General features: G+C 35.4%; 1 long non-coding RNA gene across 1 annotated transcript in view; it reads left to right on the top strand.

Annotated features, from left to right (window-relative positions):
• LOC137244495 (uncharacterized) overlaps positions 1 to 17,232 on the top strand; it is a 109,655-nt gene that overhangs the window by 40,109 nt on the left and 52,314 nt on the right. Inside the window, exon 2 of the long non-coding RNA XR_010951046.1 lies at positions 273 to 340. This is a non-coding gene — a long non-coding RNA (uncharacterized lncRNA). The remainder of the gene's footprint in view (positions 1 to 272; positions 341 to 17,232) is intronic.

The raw sequence follows: 17,232 nt of genomic DNA, 5'->3' as shown, positions 1-17,232 counted from the left end.
ACCTAAAATTCCCCACACTCCCTCCTCAACTATAGGATATCCTCATAACGTTGAAAGAGGGTTAAACTAAAAAGGACTTCAGTTTTAGTCAATTTTTACTTACATGCTGTTTATAATGTCTACATAAATTGAATTTAAAAGCTTTCTCTAAAAACTTTCTCTTTAAATCCCCCGTGCCGTGTAATACATTTAAAATTTCGTTTTAAATTTGTGCTTATATACTTTTTATTAAATATCTTATGTAATCAGAATTTGCTTTTGTGTAATTTCAGAATGTTCTTCAGCATTGCCTCAATAACTTCAATGTCATACACGGCGTATGAGTGACATATTTTGAAAGGTGAGCGATTATAACAACCGAAAATTAAAATAATTATTACATTCACAATATAACATACCTGTGAGTTCTAAAAAACAAATATAACGGATTTAAGTAGTCAAATAAATATTTTCAAAGGATAGCTTTGAAATTTGTTGTATGTTATACAGGTTAACTAAACTACATAAGACATAGCTGCAACGTCAAACGTTTCAAGAATGCTAAGACATGTCATTAACATTCTCATATCACACATCACACATCAAATGATGAACGTAATCTGTTTCGCAATCACGCATAAAAAAAAAAAAAAGATAAATTCGCATTTATGAAAAGTCACATCAGCACAAAAGACTATGACGATATTACAGCACACACTAACACAACCAAGCATACATACATATACAACAACACATTAGCAAGTAACAGCCATATAAACCATGAACAACCATATAAACTATGAAGATAAACTTTCAGAAAAATCTGGATGTAAAAGCGAGTAAGTTTGACTGAAAAGTCAACGAATTGTGTCATTATGATGCGACTTGAACGTTTAATACGCAAACAACCTATGAGATCTCCATAAGCATAAACATAAATATATTTATGCATTTATGTATAAATGTAAAAACATCAAGTTCAGCGTGAATAGGCTGTATGTATGCACGGCTTAACATTTAGGCAACAAAAATAATGAGAGAAAATATTTAAATAAATCCAACAAAATGAAAGACAAGCAAACATATATAAAATATAAATAAATCTTAGCTGTTGTTGAGAGGCACAAAAGCCAAAATACATGAACATATGCAATTTTATTAGGTTGGCGCATATATGAGTTAAATAAACGAAGCTATTTAAGTGATACTACCAGGGTAAAAAATATTACTATCTATCTGCATTACTTTTAAAAATTGTTATCCCTTACTCCCCGTCCCCCTATCCCCCTTTTTTTTATCCTTTCTTTCACTCCTCTCTCTGCGTCTCTTTCTATCCGTATTTTCTCTACCTCCTTTTATTTCTAGCTGCATATCATTTTTTCTCGCACGCTCTATCTATCCCTATCTTTCTTTGTAAAACTCTATCTCTTTCTCCTTCCCTCGTTTTTCTGCTTTTTATATCTTTATATTCTTCTCCGCGCTTTGTTCTCAGTTCCATTCCCATTCCTAGACACACTCACATACCCTGTCTTGGTCCCAGTCCCATAATTAAATTACAAAAATTAAGGGGTGGACTGCCTTCCCATTTCGGCGTATAAAGAGATATATAAGATACGATCTCAAATCTACTTAATATCCTAAAAATCATTGGAACTGGTCCAGGAGTAGAATCACAAACACTGTTGCACGAGAATTTTATATATAAGGTAGCGATCTTGAACTGTATCCCGTAAACGGGTTGAGATATCGCAAAAGCTAACCTTTTTATTAAAGCTCTCTTCAGCAGCTTTCGTTTGACTTCCATATTGTACAATACCCGGATCCATAGTTAGAGTTTCAAGACCCTAATGATATAGTGATCCGAACTATGCATTTTACATTAACTCGGTAATAATAAATAGCCATGCAAGTGGCCGCGTAGGATTTGGTTCCTAAGTTCTAAAAGAATAAACATCGATACACTGACATTTATGTATGTATATACATAAATTTTTGTCCCGATTGGAAACTACTCGAAAATTCTCGATATAGTTAGGTAACTATGCCATTATCAATTTTGGACATTCTATACAAAAAAATTTATTTTATATTTTTGAGTCTGCATAGAATAATCTTAACTATAACCGATGTCAAAAATGGAAAAAGGAATTGGAGCTGGAATGTACTTAAAGTTTCTACAGGTAAATCAAGCGTATCGACTGCCTGACTGTGGCAGTGACTTCAAGGCGGAGTTCTGTATCATAGAGACAGCAGTCACATTGATCCAGAATAGTACGGGTCAAGCCACGCATTACAATCCAACGTCATAAATTCGCATATTGTGCGGAGCTATCGAGCATTGCTGGCATTCATTCGGCACATGAGTGTCTGAGCACAGCAATATTCAAAGGAGCGAATTTGAAGTTCAGATGACCAGAAAAGGTTCCGAAGCAGATATAAACTAGGCGGACAGCTCCATTTGACCACTGCTGGGTTATCTTCTAGTAAAAATCGAGGAATGTGAGAATAAGGCAATGGACTTGCTGTGGACCAACCGTAATGAATGCGAGGCTTCAAGGATCTTATGGCCATGTTTGGATGAAAAAAAACTATATTCTTTATCAAGCAAGCCAAATCTGCAGTGAGATTACCTACGGGTATAACCATAGGTCATTGTGTTATTGCACCAATGCCCGAATGGCGGCGCACACCAACAATTTCCATCTGAATAAAGGATGAGGAGGAAGGGGAGTCGATTCATCACCTTCCCTTTCGATGTTTAGGACTGAGAATAAGACTACTCTGATTTCTTGACGCTCAGCTTTTCGACGGTGTGTCAGAAGTTGGAAAAAGTGGATCTTACACTACTACTAAGGCTCATCAGAGAAACCTAATGGTACAATGAATTGTACTAGTTAGTAATCTGGTAGGACGAATGTGCCGCTGCCCGTCATTCATTGAAGGGACTCAGAAGGGATAAAAATTTCACCCAGTGGAAGTGTGGGCAATTCTCACGCATTCCCCCTAAATCCAAACTATCATTTTGTTAGCTGGGTTTTACTGTTTGAAAGTGTTAGAATGAAAAATTTCTTTATATGAATTATAAAGACCACCCTAATATTTATAAATATATTATATATTTGCCTTTAATATTTGGCATAGTAGTTCGAATGTGTGAAATGAAAACAGCAGGTCGGAAACAAAATGGTACTATTTTTAATAGTTAAAACTTTTTAAATATTTTCGTTTTTATGTTTTACGATTTGATAAATATATTTGTTGGACGTTGTAAGTTTAAGTCTTACAAATATTATATCGATAACAAAGTTTATCAATGGGTTTACAATTTTAAAACGACGTGTCGTTGCATGTATATCGAAAAAAATATCTATTAATCATTATAAGTTTTTGATACATCTGCTATACTTATACTAACTATATATCTAGTATCAGAAATTTATCGATTCATTTTCGAAAACCTATCGAACATTTATTGGAAAAATATTGATGTTTTATCAAAAATTTATCGATTTTTTATCGAAAAGATGTTGATTGGTTATCACAGAACTATAAATTTTTAATTGAAAAGATATCGATTTGATACAAAAAAAATATTCTTATCGTCCCGAAGTATTTTCAATTTGCTATCGATTTGTTGCTGATGACTCATCGGTTTGTTATGTAACTGATACCGATAAAATTTCAAAATATCAGCGATAACGCATCTATCACTTGTCGATGAAAAGCCTTTAGGAAAGTAATATGAAGCCTGTTATTCGAAGTAACAAACTGATAACTCAACTGTATTAATAAGCTATCGATAAAAAAACCAATGATAAACAATAACTTGTCGATATCGGCTGTTACAGATAAGAAGCCGACAAATTTTCTTCGTTGCGGTTTTATAAGGGAAACTCCTCGAAAATCTTGAGAAATATCCCCTTATTATTATTATTTTTTTTTTTTTTTTTTTTTTTTTGATAACCAATAAAATCTTTTAAACAATCGAAGAGTATTTATGGCATCAAATATTGGGATAACTAACTATACCATTTAGAGTGTGATGAACTGTGTTTAAATTTGTTATATATGTCCTGAAGTTTCGTTTATGCAGACATCTCGCCTTTTGCCCTCTTAACACAATCCTGCGCTCAAAGCACTTTCACGCTTACAAAAACATACCCGGTGGGAAAAAAATTAAAGAAATGCGACTAGGGATGTATCGAACTTAGGCACTATGCAATCCAGAATGCATCTTCTTTATCGCAACGATGTTCTAGGAATGTAATGTACATATTTACGAAAGCCAGCGTAATTCAAAAAATTGTTTTTTTTGAATTAAAGACCATTGTAAATTCCATTCCTTGATTAATTTCTCTGCTCTTTTCTCTGAAAAAAAAAGAAAAAGAAATAGTACTACGGTTTTGTTACTATCGACAGCGGATTATTATCTTCGAGTGGCCAGTTTGTCATCGGTTTATCTCCGGATCAACGCATTATTATTAGTTTCTTATCAACAAGTTATCGACGGCTTACAGATATTTTCTTTGATAAATAATCCAAAAATGTTTAATAAAAAATCAATTACTTTTCGATAATAAATCCGTGACTTTGAGATGACAAATAGATAATACATTGATAATAAATCGAAAGCTTTTAGATAACAAATCGATGAATTTCTATAAAAAAACGATAACAAATTAATAATACTCCGAGTACTAATCGATAGCTTTTTGAAAGCGAATCGATATTTTTTAATTAAAATATCAATAATTTCTCAATAAAAAATACATAAATTTTTGGTAACAAACCAATAAGTTTTGATAAAAAAAATTTATAATTTTTTGGATAAAAAATAGAAAAATTGATGATAATAAATCCATAACGTTTCTATAACAAATCGATTAATTTTCGATACGAAATCAATAATTTTTCGATAAATATTAATAACAATTAAGTAACTTTCCGATTACCAATCGATAAATTTTTCATAACAAATAGATAAAATTTTCATAGAATATCAATAAATTTTCGATAGAAATTCGGTAACTTATGTTATCCACAGAAAATTTTTAACACGTAAGATCAAAAGTTGATACATAAAGCGCAAACGTCACCACTTTTCCTACTGGGCATTTGATCGGAATATGTATGTTTGACTCTTATGTATTTTTCTTAAGTATTTAGTTATTTAGCTTTTGTTGTTTTTGTATGTGATGATGAAACTTATATGCATATTACATATTATCAACGATATGCACACAAATAACACCAGCGCTTGACTTACATAAATGCCCATTTTCTTCAGACACAGCATACTTTCGCTTTGCTTAGTTCTCCCACTTCCAATCATTGTAGCGGTAAATATGTGATATTTATTCAAAAAAAGTCAAACATCGCTACAAACATGGAACAGTTGTGAAACGTAATTTTAAGGATGCTAGTATAATGGGTCCTTGATATTGTTATTGTAATTTTATTTTCTTTCATAAGGCAACAACACATTAATGGGTAATTATTCAATGACAACAAACTCAAAGAGGTTGCGTTTGCTTGTTTGACGAACTTTTAAATTAGATAATTTTTTTTGGAATTTCCTTTTAACATACTTACAAACATTAATCTAAAGACATGAGTTCATTTATCACCAAAGTTCACCCAGTTTATTTTGTATCCAAGTTTTTGTTACACCATTATTTGATTATTTATACAGGTAAATCATTCATTTTAAAGCACTCACCTAAAACATTTTATTTTAAATAAACCAGTGTACGTGGTAAACTTGATATGGACGAAATCAGAGAGTAAACCAAAGCAAGATAAGGTAAGGTTGCACTGGACGGTCTATGAGGATCTCACATAGACTGAACCAGTCCATAGTGCTACCAGGTTTCTTTAACGACCGAACTGAAAACCCCTATCAAAAACCAAGAGTTTTGCTATAATATAACTCCGTCGTCTCGACGAATACAAGAAAATTTCTAGGATTTCCAGGAGCTGTAAAACTCCTTATACCTGGAGATTTAGCCTGTAAAAAATGGGGCACGAGCTCGATCTTTTCGCACTTCCTACATCTGCTATCACTGATCATGCGTTATTTAAAAGCATTTTACGTCAGAAGGCAGTATCTAGTTCGAAACCCGGTTAAGAGTCTACAATCTAACTTTGGTAGATTAAGGTTGTAAGACCTACACGTGTTCTTCAACACTTTACAGCCGCGCGCTTGGGTCCACGCGTTTCGCGCTTGGTCGATCATATGTAGTTGCGGCCTTCTGTTATTCCCACCCAATCTAACTAGGATGTCAACGAAGCAAGTTTCGAGCGATACGCCCTTTTTGGCTAGCTCAACCGCTTTCTTAATCCCACCTTTTCTTATATGCTCTGAGATTCAATTAAGATGTATGCTTCTTCCTATACCGAATCTTTCTTATGTTTGTTTACATTCTAACACACTTTTGGATGCTGTGGTATGCGTATTGCTATAATTGCTGCTGGCTGTCAATATAAAAGTTGACACGACTTTATGCTATTTTCATTCAGTGCTTCTACTGTTTTAGTCGTGGCTACTTCTTCCGCCTGATATACGCTGCAATGATCTCGCTGCTTGTACGATCTGTTTGTTTCCAAAAAAAAAAAAAACAAAGTTTACCGCAGACCCTACTCTTTTCACTTCTTTGAAAATATTTGTGCAACCGTGTATCGCCTCGTCCGCCATTCAGGCACCCTTATATCAACCATCCACCTCGTTTGTGCTCCAAGATCACTTCGAAGTGCAGATAATAAGGATACATAGAGATAGAAATAAGATAGTATGTTCGTCCTGTAATTGATGACGCTATACCACTTTTGTCGCATTGTCTGTGGTGAAGCTTTCTCGGCGCACTGAGCCTCGTTACAGTTGTTTGTTCTTCAGAATGCATACTTTAGATTTCATTAGAACATTACATTATCTACTTTTTAAAGAAGGTTCTTTTTTGTGTGGCTATCCACCAAACAACAAACTTAGCACATGATAGGCTTTGCAATAGCTGAAAATACCCGATTCGAGAGAGTGAGGGCGATAGACACCCAACACCCAGCATTCTTTAACATTAATAAAGTGCGTTGATGCCTTCTTGACTATCTCCTCCACGTTGAGCTTCTACGATAACTAACTACCTTTAACCATTTCTATATATTTTGTGCAGCGGTTGCCCTGCGGGGTCACCCTTCCTATCTTAGGTCTGGTCCAATTTGGGACTTTGTTCTTCTTAGTAAACAATACCATACCCGTCTTTTCAGCGTTGGTTGTCTACCGGGCATTAGAGGCCCAGTTATGTTTATACCGAAGCGCCCGATCAATCAAAGAGCTAATTGCTTGAAGGCGCTTTCCAGTTGTCAGAACTGCAACATCATCTGCGCACGCCTTAATTTTGGCGTGTCCTACATTGAGCGGCCTTAGCAGTTGTTTGTTGACCAGCGTACACAGCAGAAATACTAACACCCCCATCGCGGCACGCGCCTGTGCACCGATTTCGTGGCCTTATACTACCCCCGCTAAGAGTTCTTCCTACAATTTAACGTGTAGACGATCCTTTTGGTATTGGCTGGATGTACTTCAATGTAGTATAGACCATATATAAACACCCGTTTTGAAACGTTTTTGAAAGCCGGGTTATGTCTGAGAATAATCTCTTATGTTATACAAGGTGATGGCAAAGCGAATTTATTTAATTCGCCGTACAGAAGAATGTCAAGTTAAAAGAAAAATCTCATTGATTTCGAGTAACTGACATATAATGTAGCTCAAGGCGTTATATGGAAAATAATCAAAAAAAAAAAAGGAATCAGCTGTTGGGATAGCAGAATTCGTCTAGATTTTTTGTTAGTAAATTTTTTGGTATTCTTTTGTTTGCTTTCCCTATCCATTATTTCTTTATTTTCAAATACTCGTAAATTTGATTTAAATTTTAATAATTTTTTTCATCAATTCGTCTTTCCATCTCCTTTGCAGCTCAATAACTGATTTTAGTTCCGCACAAAAATCTTATTTTTTCCGTTATCACAATACTTTCTTAATTTTACTGTACATTCATAAAATTCATTATCAGTTCTTCTTTCTTCATAAATATTCCTCTTCTAGCCACCACATAGGTGGCAGAAGTCTCCCACCAGCACTGCAAATTCTTAATTTTCTTACTTTTACTTAACTATCACTTTTTAAAGCTCCATTATTTTCGGGTTAGTTTATGTTCATTATAATTTAAATATTTCATTTGCCACCCTTGCAATTGTGAACGCGCTTGTAAAATCATCTTCATCAGGAAAGTTGATTTACGGTTTCTTCTTCAATTTCCACGTTGATAAGCCGTTAACGGTTGGCAGCCATATAAGGTTTTATACATATACATATACATGTATGTATATTAACCTGGGTCGGTTTGTATGGACGAAAGTTAGCCGATATCGCGCCATTGATTTTTCTTTAGGATTTGGGCTCAGGAAAAAAAGTTCCACTACGCATACCCAAAAAAATAATTTTCGTGCCTACACAAAAAAATGGCGAAAGGGTAAATTTTTCGACCAAAACACTCCCCAAAATCCAAAAAATATTTTTTTTGTTTCAAAAAACTGTTATCCCAACGTTTTTACAACGGTTTTTTGAAAAAAAAAAAAATATTTTTTGGGTTTTTGTGGAGTGTTTTGGTCGAAAAATTTACCCTTTCGCCACCTTTATTTTGCTGGCTCGAAAATTATTTTTTTTTGGTATGCGCAGTGGAACTTTTTTTTCCTGAGCCCAAATCCTATCGCAAAATCGATGCGCGATATCGGTTAATAAATCGACCCAATCTAATGTATATATATGAAATATTTTCTCAAGTGCTCCTTAAATTACAGCAGATTTAGTATTTTCAATCCAAATGGAGCAAATGCGTGATAGCCAAAATGTTTATTCACCTTGAATTTAGTTCGAGCATGAGTTCCCTGGTCAAGCGTTCTGCTTCACTTCTGCCCCACTGTTGTTGCTGGCATCGCATTGATTCCTCTCGCGTCTGCTTAGTAACAGCATCTCAATTCGCTACGGTACAGCTGTCGTATAATGCTTTTCACTCTTCAGCAACGATATATATCGGTATAGTTCCCGCAAGGGCCAGCTGTGGCGGAGAACGTGTTTTTAAGCTGAAGTAATTTTCAGTGCTTCTTACGTTGAACCGTGATGAGGGCAGCTCGGTGCTTCGTGCGTTTCATTTCAACCACACAAATTTCAGCACCACTTTCTTGTGCATGAATTTGGACCTCCTGCGTTTGCCATTATTCTACTCAAGCTCGCCAGAGTGTGGGCAGGCCTTTCACAGCCTCTTCGAAAGTGCTCCTAAGAGGCTAGCCTTACCCCAGATATTTCTTTGAGGAACGTTTTCTAGACCCTAACCGTCATATTCCTGATAGTCGGTATACGCCTCCTAGTGAGGATTACAGTTTCCAATACTGTGCATCACCGTTTAGTTAAACCTTGCCACATTGTCTACGAAAGCGACGAGAAAGGGGAAATTTGGCTTGTCCAATCGAAGAAGACTGTTATTAGTATTATTCCAGCAATCGGGATCTAGTACCGAAACTAACGATTTCTAGAATAGTCTTTAAATATTTCTAGCAGATAGAAGATCGTTCTAGTGGCTGAAGCATGGTGTCTGACCTGGCTGAGTTAAAAGCGTGTCTCGGCTCTCTTGATTGCGTCTGTAATTTCAGCTATGCCATCTATTTCTTAGTGCTTTTACCGTTAACCATGCTGTCAATGAGACAACCTTTTAATTCTCGTTTCTCTCTATAAATATTTTCCTTTTATGCGATTTTCCTTTAGCATTACTTAGCCAATTTATAATGCACTTCCTTCGTTACTTTTTTTCTAAATACTTTGCTATATTTTTATTTTTCTTATTTACATTCAATAAAAACTTTTCAAAATCTTCAAAAATTACTTAAAGTTTATAACGCCGTAGTTCAGGCATGTAGGCATGTAGGCATTCTTATTCTTAATTTTTTTTTTTAAGTTCAGTATAAGTTAAATACGGTCGCCGTGATATAATGGTAGCGTGCTACGCCTACCACACCGAAGATTCTGGGTTCACGGCCCGTGCAGAGGAACTTAAAAATTTTAGAAACAAGTTTTTTCAACTAAAAGAAAACTTTTCTAAGCGGTGTCGGGCCTCGCCAGTATTTGGCAAGCACTCGGTGTATAATTCTGCGATATAAAGCTCTCAGTGAAAACTCGTCTGCCTTGCAGATGCTGTTCGGAGTCGGCATAAAACAAGTAGGTCCCATCCCGCCAATTTGTAGGAAAAAAAGGATCACGGCGCAAATTGGGAGAGAAGCTGGGCCTAAAATCTCTTCGGAGGTTATCGCGCTTTTCATTTTTTTTTATAAGTTAAATACCATTTTTTTGTGATTTTCAACTTAATGGAATTCAAAGCATCCACTATGTTTACAAAAATGCATTGAAATCAAAGTTCATCCACATGAACATTTACTTCACATTACTCGATTTTCTTTCAACATTTCTACCAACAATGTTGCATACTTAGTGAACTCGGAAAAACCCCTATAAGAATTTGACGCACTAATCAGTTGAAATACTCATTCACAAATAGAGCTTTATGATTAAACCAAAGATAATCCAATAAAAACTTGTACCAACTTAAAGTTTGTTGTTCTGAAGAATGGTACAGTTTCGGAATAACTCATCTAGTTTACTTGGCTTGCGCGGTCAGGAAAGGCGGGATGCATTGTTCCTCTTGCCCCTGCCTCTAAGCTGTCTTTCATTGCAAGAGTTGACGTACTCCGGCGGTGATTTCTTACGAGGTGATTAGTATTATGAGAGGTATACGGAATCTCCTTGGGTTGTAACTACCTAAGATGCAATGTGTCGGGTGTTGAAGTGTACAACGAAGGCCGGCCAATGGGATGCCGGGATCTCTTTATGGGCCCTGGCTCTTCAGCACAGTGGGACTAATAATGTTCAATGTGGTCATATTAAATCGTTTTCGAAACGGTCGCTACCTTAATGGTGCTTTTCACCACTTTTTCACTTTGTATCCGTCAAAGGACCATCAACATATGCAAAACCTTCCGGAGTGTCTTTATAGCTATAAGAAGAAAAAATAGAAGTATAGGGCCTCGTTGTGCTTTGGAGTGTACTTATTCCTTCAAAGCATGAGTCTTTCGTGTATAGAAGCCGTGGTGTCAAGCGAGGAAGCCAGTCTCCTTTATTGAGCCTTCTTAGTCTTATTACAGTCGACTATTCGTCTGAATGAGTTAGCCACTGTAAGATAAAATATTGTGTCACCACATAGTCTACCGACTAAACTGGATTTCAGCTATTTAGGGAACGCATGGCAACGATAAAGCTACGAAAAAAGCACACATCGATCTTGACAATTTCTCCCAACCAAGATATTTTTTTATGTTGACGAAACGGCTAGACAGTTTTGCGTACAAGGCCTGGGTGATTTCGTCTCGCCGACTCTGAAACAGCTAACATACAGCTCGGACTGTTAAGTATATTAAAACGCACCGCATGGACTCTCAATGGCATTGGGCAGTGCCCTACTAAAACGTTCAAAACAACGAATAGAAGAGTTTTTTATACTCTAGCAGCTCTACGGAGTGATTGAATGCAACAACGGTCCAAACTGACCTCGACACATGGCTAGAGGAGGTATTAGTGCAACACTTGTTTAGCTGACACCTAAAGTCTTCACTGTCAGACCAGTTCAGATTGCCAGTGCCTGCCCGCGCCAAGAGATCAAGCTGAGAATTACACCCAGATAATTTGTTTCAAAAAGTAGTGGGATATCACCGTTAGTCAGGTCAAATATTCCCTCATCGCATTCAACCTCACGTTGACAGAGTTTAGTGCCTTTATGTCTAAGTAAATATCTAATACCTTGGCAGCTACGGCGAGAGACAGCATTCGACCTACCGCATTATTTATAGAATCGGCCTTCACCTGAAGTATCCAACCACCCTAAATTTCCGACTAACACTAAGATTGTTGCAGAATACCCCATACACAAACGCTCTATTATGAGTCCATCCGTGAACAGGTTCACCCGACTCCGTCAGTTATAATTTGGAGTGGTGAATGTGAGAACAGAAGCAGAAGTCTGTTCTTTTAGAGATGAAGTCGAAGCTTATTTTTCTACTAAGTTAACCCGCCACAGATTCAACATTGTTTCCGGTGCCAGTATAAATGTTATACGAAGTGCTACGCTTATTCTAACTATCGCCGATGACCGTGGAAGAAGTTTCTAGAGCTTTCTCCCATACGATGTTGGTTTCTCTCTTTGCCACATTTTCTTCCCGCCGCCATAGCGTAGCTAAGCTACCGCTGCCCGCATTAATAACTATGAACAGCTGTTGCCGTTCTGGTTCTTCGTCGCCACATTGCCATCTTTGATTAAGGGCCAGATTGTGTATGAAGCCGTGACACTTTGCATCGCAATCACTCACATTCACAGTCACCACTATATAATACCATACATTTAAAAAGCATTAAGGTTTACTGTCATTCATGGAAGTGAATGGATGCTCTTATATAATAGGAATTATGGGTGATACGAGAAAAACTTACTAGTTTCGTTATACATAATTTGGCATTAAACCCTATTCACTATAACCTGGGCATCCGCCCAACTGTTGCATTGCTGATTGCGAAGTAGAAATGGGAACTCGACTATAATAATTAAATATATAAACATCTAAACGAAACGAACTTCTTAAGTGACGACGTAAAATATGACTAAAACATTTCAAGGGAATGGTCTCGCAATTTGCAGCTTCTGCAACCCAATTGTTAGCTTCACCGAACCGCGGCGAATCTCATTTCTTTAGCAGTCGAGGCTCTGGCGACCCTAATTTACTTATAAAACGAGGATGTGGAATAGCCTGTAGGGTTAAATGTGGTCATATTCTATTGGTCCCAAGATGGTTGAGCTTTTCCGTTAACGGAACGTTTGGGATCTATTTCCCGCAAAAGGTCCTGCAAGGCTTGATGCGAATACTGGTTGCAATCAAAACAACAGCTTTGACTGCAGGGTATTATTCCTGAAATTCTCATAGCCCCTCTTTTGATAAAACTTATTTTGATAAAACTTTGCAATCATTGCATGAAAAAAACTTCACTTGTTTGAATGAATAAGAAATCTTCTTGCGCGCATTCGTTAAAATATATGGCAAGTAGAAAACAGAATGGGGAAAACAAAAAGAGAAAGTAGAAGTTTTTTTTCACAAAACTTTTTGTAAATTTTTTTTCTTTTTTGAGAATCAATAATAGTAAATTAACTAATTATGCTGGGTGCTATTGGTAACTTTTACCCCACAGATTCTACTCGTATTTCATTTCTCAACTCCGTCACGTACAAATGTATGATATTTGCCAATCTCTACCTCGATTTCTCCACTCGATCCGTAATTGTCTACAAACTTTAAAAATTCTTGCTTTTATTACTTATTAGTTATTGTTGGCTTTATTTGCAGTAGTTATGATTTTCATTTTCGCTTTCTTTTTTTTGCTGTTATTAGCAGTGTCTACGTGGTGAATGATAGTGATAGGAGGAAAGATTCAATGCAAGCTCGATAAAATTTATGAAGAAAATTATTGAGAGTTTATTAAAGAATTTTTAAGTCGAATTTACTTCAATGATTTATCATCAGTCATACACTTGAATGCGCACTTTTACACATAAATATATGAGAAAATGCTTTATCTATTCCATAAATGAAATAATTGTCAGTTAAAAGGAAACTTACAGCAGCGTGCAGCAAAATAGCGGTAACGGTTTTTTCAAACTTTTTTGAATTGAATTATTTTTTCTATATTCGATAAATTTGAAAAAAAAAAATTCATTTTAAACGGTTTTATTTAGCTTGACTTGTGCTGCCGGCCGAGCAGAATTTTGTAATTGGAATTTAAGTAACTTCCAGATAAGCTACAAGCTTGAGACTTGGAATATATGTAGTTCAGAACACGATGACAATGCAATAATAAGAAAAAACTCCGATAGGTGGCGGATTGATCGAAATATTAAAAAAAAACCTATTTGTGATCCGATTTAGCATACGTGAATAGAATGCGACCTATGAAAAAAATCGCCGATAGGTGGCGCAAGGATCGAGATATTAAAAAAATCTTATCTTTGCTCCGATTTGGCTCATATTTGGAACAAGTATTACATACAGTCAGGTATAAGTGACATCAAAACACTTTGGAGTTCGGAGAGAGACAAGCATACGTGGCGCCGAATCGAGTAAAGTCTTTGGAAGGATTATGTATTAGGACTTAGATTGTAACAAATTGTCAGGACAAAGTCCTTGTGATATCGAGTCACTAAATGAACTAAATAGAATGAGAAATAATAGGCAATTATATAAAAACTAAAAACTTGAAAATAAAATAATGTGAGGCGTAGCATAACCTGCTTAAGGTTCAGTTGGTCTTACTTATGACTTTTAATAGAAATTTGACGTGTCCAACGCTTTTATTTAATTGTCTGATCAACGCCATAGATTGATAAGGAGTGTGATGACTAGCACCTAGGACCTACCTAATTATTTTCTAGCTTTTAGTATTATTATTACTTCATGTAAGTATTGTTTTCTATAAAATCATTTAACTTAAAATTTTTTTAATTATATTTTTTTTTTGTTTTGGAACTAATTTCACCTTTCTGTTACGTTAAGATTACGTTAAGAAAAACTTACACACGTTCTATGTATATCTGCTTAAAGGTTTGTAATCTCAGATGCAGTTTTCAACATTTATAAATTCGATTGATTATTCTTAGGTTTATAGACAAGGATTAGGTTTAATTCCGTATTTTTTTTTTTTTTTTTGTAATCTCTAATGTGTTTTCTGAACCTCAAATCCACAAGCCGGACACTTAAATGAGGCCCATCATTAATTTTAAACCGGGACCATGTTACAAACTGTCCAAATATTCAAAAACGATATTGAAAGATACTCTGGAGCTAAGGAACGGAACGAATATGCAATATCTAACACAACAGAACTAATAGAGAAACTTGATTGAGACCATACAGCTGACAAAGTACACCCAATTGGTACCTTTTGACATAAAAGATTTATACCCAACAATACTACTATCGGAGACTTTGGATATAGTTAGCTCAAAAATAGCTCATAATACAAAAAAATCAAAGGGAATAAGTAAAGGAGTCTAAGTTCGGGTGCAACAGAACATTATGTACTCAGCGTGAGCTTAAATTGTACATTTCATTTCAGATAAATTACTTTTCTACATAACACGTGGCACCGCCCGTTTAGAAAAAATGTCTCCCCATTTCCTCCTACAATAAAACTTGATGAGTGAAATATCATTAATTCAAAACTAGTTTTTGTTAAGTTATAGCTTATTATTCTAGTCTACGACCCTTTTAAAATTGTGTTATGTCTAAGTTGCCGTAGTCTTTAATCGATCCCGTCCATTTTTACTAGAAATATTTTCTGCTATAAGAAAAATATGTGTACAAAATTTCATTAGGATATGTTAAGTATTCTTCGAGTTATGGCTCCAGAAATATAGAAAAAGGGGCGGTGCCACACCCATTTTTTAAATTTGAAATTTTTCCTATTTATTGTTATAAATCCACTTTGGAAATGAAATACCATTGATATAAAGCTCTTTTTTGCAGCGATATAACTTACTTTATTCGCTCACGATCCTTTTAAAAATCTTTCTTATAAAAGTGGGCGTGGTCCTTAACCGATTTCGTTAATTTTTCTTCCACGAATTCCTTGTAGTAAAGGCAACCTCTCTGCCGAAGTTTGTCACGATAGGTTTAACGATTTTTGATTTTGAGATTAATAATATTTTTAAAATTGATTTTATCACAAGTGGGTGGTGCCACGCCCGTTTTAAAAAATTTTTCCGAATATTTATTAAACGTCTCAATATCAGTCCACACGTGAAATTTCAACATTCTCGGTGTATTATTTACTAAATAATCAGGCACGGTGGTCGTCGACCAATTTTAACCGTGATGAGCTTGCGCCTCCGAATTATTTTCTGAACATGATTAAGGACCACTACAGAAAACTGCTCCTATAGCTCATAAAATCGAGCATTTGGCCCTTTTTTTAATTCATTTTTTTCAAAAGTGCATTTGCTGGGTATGCATGGGCATATATTTAGAGCTAAATAAGTTTTGACTATCATTATTTATGTTTTTTTGTACGCTGATCACGAAAATGATATTCATTTTACGACAAAATAGTGCTATCAAAAGTTATTAATCCCTTTATGCCCAAATTTCAATTGGAAGAAAAAATGTTTGTATCAGATTTATGTAGGTCCTATTAAAACTCAAATAAAAAGAACTTGATGTACTAGTTAACTAATAATAAACTCAAAGTTAGGCAAATGATGATTACGACATCAAAAATTAATTAATATCTCATATTTCCAATGTTTGAAAATCGCAGCGTTGTTATCGGTATTTATTATACTAAATAATATTACTATCAGAAATTGTTACACATACGTTTTTATAATACTTGTAAGCATATAACAACGTATTATTTGATAAAACGACATAAAGCTATAAGGTTAAAAAATTATATATATTATATACAAAACATGCTGAGAACTATACTCGCATACGGATATAAGTAATTTCTTTGCATAATCCGGATGTTTTTTGGATACTTTATACTTGGCCCAAGTTGCATAAAAGTCGTAATGAAAAGCTTCCATGGCCTGCTCGCTGTAAAAGCCTAAACCTTTCTTGTGGCTCAGACAAAACTCTTTTACATGGAAAAATACAACATGAACTTTTGTTGTCATCGATACATTTAATGCCAAATATTCTTCCCTGAATTTGTCAACGAACTCACCGAACTTCGGACTTAGTTCCACAGTGAAGCAAGCTTGGGCTACTTTGTTGAACCATCGAAAAGCTTCCACGTAATTTAGGCAGCCCAAGCTGCAAACTGACATCAATAAATCAATATTACTTAAAAGTTTTTTACAGCTGCTTCCTTTGAACGAAGGGCTTACGTGTACAATTTCTCGATTAACATAGCAGCGTTCCGCCCATAACGTAGCTTCTTTCGGAAAATCCTTCAACATATGGAAGAATATTGTATTTACGACCCCTAGCAGCAAATATAGTTCTTAAATTACTTTGTCTAAATTACTTTGTCCTCACTAGTTTCAATAACTGGTGGTCTTATGCAGTTTTTTTTAGTACTTAGCATTACTATTTTCACCACTGGCATCG

The sequence above is a fragment of the Eurosta solidaginis genome, chromosome 1, assembly GCF_040869045.1.
Source record: "Eurosta solidaginis isolate ZX-2024a chromosome 1, ASM4086904v1, whole genome shotgun sequence".
Classification (NCBI taxonomy): Eukaryota; Metazoa; Arthropoda; class Insecta; order Diptera; family Tephritidae; genus Eurosta; species Eurosta solidaginis.
The sequence above is the reverse complement of the archived record's forward strand: the minus strand, read 5'-3'. Positions and strand labels throughout refer to the sequence as shown.